We start from the raw sequence: 4,877 nt of genomic DNA on the forward strand, positions 1-4,877 counted from the left end.
AAATTTGCTGTTGACTAAAAGTTCATTCTAGTCCAGGTATTGGATTTGGCAGTGCTGCTATGTTGGGGAACCCACTCTAAACTGGTTGGAGCTTAACTCTTTCGTTACCGCGAGAAAATGGCCGTTTTTCATAGGTCTCGGAAGAAATTTTGTTGCCAGTACAAATAATATTCCAGAACACGTTGCAGCATGCCAAATTGCACATAATGAAATGCTCTTTCCAAAAACATAAGTTACAAAGCAAACAATTTATTAGGGAACATACAAAAAATTCGGAAAAGTGCCATTTTTGTGGCGAGTTGATAAAAACAAGAAAGAAAAGGCACAATATCTACATACACATTATTAAGAAAGAAAATTTAGAATATACATTTTGAAGATCAATGACTCAGGAATACTGTCTAAAAAAATTAATTCTCTGTACCGCGCCGTTCTTCAGCTACATAAAAAAAAGTAAAGACCGGGAACAGCTTCAGCGCTCGTGCCATGCGGTGAAGCAGTTGCGCGTTTTCGTGAGGCACAGGTGCACTTCGCAGTTTTCGCAGAAAACGTTTGTCTTTTGTTCGATTTTGCGTTCCTGATAGCACATCCTGCAGTTTCGCCTTTTCGGCATCTTTTGCGGATGGTGCGGCACTTCTTTTGGGACAGGATGCACTCTGGGAACCTCTTCATCATCAAGCTCGAGCAGCTGTTGGGTGAGCTCCATCCGAAAAGAAAGTTGGTCGAAGTGGGCGCTCCTCTGCAATTCCGGTGTTGAGAGGTGTTGCTGGCGGTGCTCTTGAAAAAGAATGAAGCTATTCACAACAGCCATGTCAATACAATGAAAGAAGAGCGTCTTCCACCACCTCACGCACTTCATCAAAACGTTATAGGATGCAATCAGCTGATCCGACTTATCAACTCCAAGCATCCCGGAATTATAGTCGTCAATCAGCACCGGCTTTTCGATTGGGATGATAGTCCACACGCCGCCTCTTCTCTTCTTTCCTTCTCTTTCCTTTCCTATAAATGAGCAGTCCAATGAACTTCACTAATTCGTCGGGAGTCACTTCCTTCCACGACCCATCTCTTTCAGCATAGCTTGGAAGCTCCAAAATATGCATCCAAGCATATTTATTCGTGTTCTTGCAGATAGTATTTATTACTTCTGCGGTGAAGAACAGGAGGAAAAAATCGCGCGCCGTTGTAAAGCGTCTTGCGCTGCTCCGAAGTGCTGGGCCGAGATGTGCTCCGGGCGGCCTTGTTGGCGTGAACTGAAGTTTCTTCACAGCCGGTGGCAGCACATCCTGGCCTAGCGACGTACGGACCCTGCAGATAGCAAGAATAGCTCTAAGCTTGTGCACAAAGGTCGGCAGATAAGCGCGCGCGACGCCGGTGACTGCTCAAGGCCGTAAAGGTAACTCACCGGTGAGCAGCTGCGGATGTCCCGGGCTGACTCGAAACATCGTCGCCGTCAGAGCTTGAAGCAGAAGTACTGTCATCTTCGGACTCGAAGCTCGAATCCTCGTCACTAAAATCAGGTGCGGGTGAAGAATACTTTCGAGCAGAACGCTTTCCGCGCGGCGCAGTTGCATCCGACGACGACGCCATGGCAGAGACCGGAGCGACTGGCGTTGTTGCGATAGTAACACCGGATGCAGCCCTCTGGCGGATTTAACAAGAGAAGCGAAACCAAAACTGCTGCAAACTGGCTGTAAAGGCTAGGTATACATGTTGGACATGAGGCGGACCTTCAGGAATGCGTTTTCGTGGAATAAAACGACCCGAACTCCAAGTCAAAGCTCACTAGTGAATAGCTGGCGTCATTTTCGGGTAATTATCCCCACTCAACGCCGCCAGATAACAAAGCCGACAATATGATTCAATATTTGACTTGCTGGGAGCCTTTTGATCACAAAAATTTCACGCTAATGCTGAATTACCACGAGTGGCAGTATTTTTTCTCAAGCGCGGCCGCCACGCCCCCTTTTGCAACAACACGCGCACATTAGTTCTCAAAAAGGCGCATCAAAAATCAGAACGTCGCCAGAGCGGGAAAATTTAAACTGGTTCTACAAGTGCACTGCCTAGACTAACCACTGGATGGCGCTAGCTGCACGAGAAACGATTCCAACATGTCGAAATCGGCCGTTTAAAGCATCGATCACCGGTGATCGATTTGAATAGGCGTGGTAACGAAAGAGTTAAGGCCTGGATTAAAATTGCCATCGAAGCCACTAATGTGATCAAGCAAATACAAATGCCAGCTACACTAATGCAGGCAACAGTGAGGCACTATATCAGTAAGATGCTCCCCCTAAACTGCACAACGTTGTGCGTGAGGTTAGAGATCGAGGTATCCGTTCAAATTGCCATTTGAGCTACTAAATGCTTTAGGTTTGAAGCGGTGCCCCATTCTGGCAAAAGAGCTGCCAAGCATGAGACTGGCTATAATATCTCAAATTAAACCTGGATGGTCTAAGCATTCTGAAAGCTCCCAAGTATCGCAATAATGTGTGGCAAATCTGCCTGAAGTCATGCATAAGTGCACTTGTGAGCACTCTTCTAATAGCGGTGTGAAGCAATGGTATGACGTTTACATCACAAACTTTCAGCGACGGCTCGCTCAGTAGAGGCTAAACATCGATCAGAGGGAAACATGACTATAAGAGGGCGTTTGAGCTGTTTCTTATTTGCAATGCAGACGAATGCCAACCTCCCCACCCCCTTTGCGTGCTCTTGATCGCGTTACTGTGAGCTCGTTCCTTCTCTTCCTTTTCACTAGCTTGCGTGGCAAGACTGCACTCGTCAAGCCACCATCCTTACCGGCATACTCTTACGCTTTTGCTCTCACCTAAAGCACACAATGCACGGGGCATGTTAGAATGTCATCGCACTTGGACTTTTACCTGCCACGGTTACTCAGTGGCTTTGGCGTTGTGCTGCTAAGCATGTTGCAGCATCAAATTTCAGCCGTGGCGGCCGCATTTTGATAGAGGCAAAATGCAAAAAAAAGTACCATTGACCGTGCATTGGGTGCACGCCATGTGGTCAAAATTAATCTGCGGTCCCCCACTACGGTTTGCCTCATAATCGGAATGTGGCTTTGGCACTTAAAACCCAAGAATTTAAAAATAGCTTCGACTTTGTATGAAACATGACACTGCCCTGCATCTATGGTCACTCATGGTCATGCACCATGCAATTTAAGAGGTGCTTTTGCAACTTCCAGATATAATTAAACCAATTGACCATCTGTGTTCGTGCAAGTTTCCATATGTTGTCTCCGTAATCCTTCAGTGCTGCAGTGAAATTTCATTGTATTGAAATAGTGAGTAAACAAACTTCGTTATATTTATAATCAACATACATGGTTTTAAAATCTTAAATAATTATATTGAGAATTTCATTATACTAAAGTTCGTTATATCTAGGTTTAGCTGTATAAACGTACGTCTGTTCCGGTATTCGCCATTGCAGTGCCTCAGTGCTTGGAAAGAGGTGTTTTAATAAGTGCCTTTAGACACCACATGAAAAAGTGCCACCATGGAAGTGGTCCAGATGCCCTTTTTCAGGGTTTTGTCGAGCCCACATTGTTCGGTGAGATTTACATGGCACTGGCTCCTTTTCCAGGACATTTCATCCCTAAAGAAAACCGAGTGTCGGGCAGGGTTACACCTGTACCTATTTGGATAACCGGTGGCTAACCAGCGGCAGCAGGGGTTCGAACTCTCAACTTCCCAAAGGGAGCACCCAACAAGGCCACGTCTGTAGTAGCCATAGAGTGGCATTAAATGTGTGCCATTTAAAATTCACTCTAAAGTTTCAGAAGTGCCGCCAGTACCAGAGGCAGTTCCTGGCTGTTAAAAGGCTGGCAAGTGCAGGTAGACCACTTGCAATGATGTTACACTTTGTCAGCACTGTTAAGCTGGGCAGTGTTTCACTGAGCACTATGCATAAGAGGTAAAGAGAGAAAAGCCAAGGCAAAAAGCAACAAAACACATGGCTTAACCATTAGTCACATGATCTGACTAGAGTGTATGATGTAGACGTTTTAAAAACACATGCTCAAGAATGCAAACCCTCTCTATGCATGTGGCACTACCTGAGAAGTGGTCAGAACAAGAAAGCCACATGTTGTTGCTCTAATGAACGAAACTAATTAAATAATAAACAGCTGTACATGGTTCTGTACTGTTGTAGTGCACATCTCTGAAATATTTGGATTTGGTCATAGGAGCCGCAGAGCAGTGCCAGTCAGTTTGCTTTCTGGCTTCCAAGATGGCCTAGTTTTGGCGGGAATACAACTGTACATCAGCTTCAAACAGCTTATTAAACTTAAGCAACAATGCCCAACATGTCTTAGGAAAGATGCTCTACTAAATCTGGCTTTGTGCATGTGAGTAAAGGTTCCAAAGTTAGGGCAAAGCATGAATTGTTGCAATATATGTTTAGTTATGCAAGTTGTTCTGCATTTATGGTGAGTGCAAAATAAACAAAACGCAGTACAGAGGCGTGATCATGTGCTTCGGTGCTTCGTGTTCCCGTATTCTTTGTGCTGCAACCATTGATCAACCAAGTATGAATGCCACAACTACAGCATTCAGCTGTTACTTAAATTGAAGTGGGGACAACATTTCGCAATGCTCGCCACAAAGTCGTTAGAGCGGCATTGCATCTGACACCATATTTCCAAATACCTAATACTAACAACCAAACAAGTGAACTGTAACACTTTTAATTTTGCACTTGTCCTGTCTTAAAGAAAAAAAAGCTTGCTTGAAAAATGATTTGTATGACAACTTTTTGGAATACATATTGTAACAAAGTTAGTTCCAGTAAAAGCTAGCTGCAGCTCCTATCCTACAATTTTAACGCAATAACATTAAGGCCCCTGT

The 4,877-nt window shown here is 44.6% G+C and overlaps 1 long non-coding RNA gene across 1 annotated transcript; it reads right to left on the reverse strand.

Annotated features, from left to right (window-relative positions):
• Positions 1–229: 229 nt before the first annotated feature.
• On the reverse strand, positions 230–1,577 carry LOC139053475 (uncharacterized). Its single transcript, XR_011510513.1, has 2 exons — positions 1,406–1,577; positions 230–1,308 (listed from the first exon to the last, which is right to left on the reverse strand). It is a non-coding gene; the product is annotated as an uncharacterized lncRNA (long non-coding RNA).
• Positions 1,578–4,877: the final 3,300 nt, after the last annotated feature.

The sequence above is a fragment of the Dermacentor albipictus genome, unplaced genomic scaffold (assembly GCF_038994185.2).
Source record: "Dermacentor albipictus isolate Rhodes 1998 colony unplaced genomic scaffold, USDA_Dalb.pri_finalv2 scaffold_133, whole genome shotgun sequence".
Classification (NCBI taxonomy): domain Eukaryota; kingdom Metazoa; phylum Arthropoda; class Arachnida; order Ixodida; family Ixodidae; genus Dermacentor; species Dermacentor albipictus.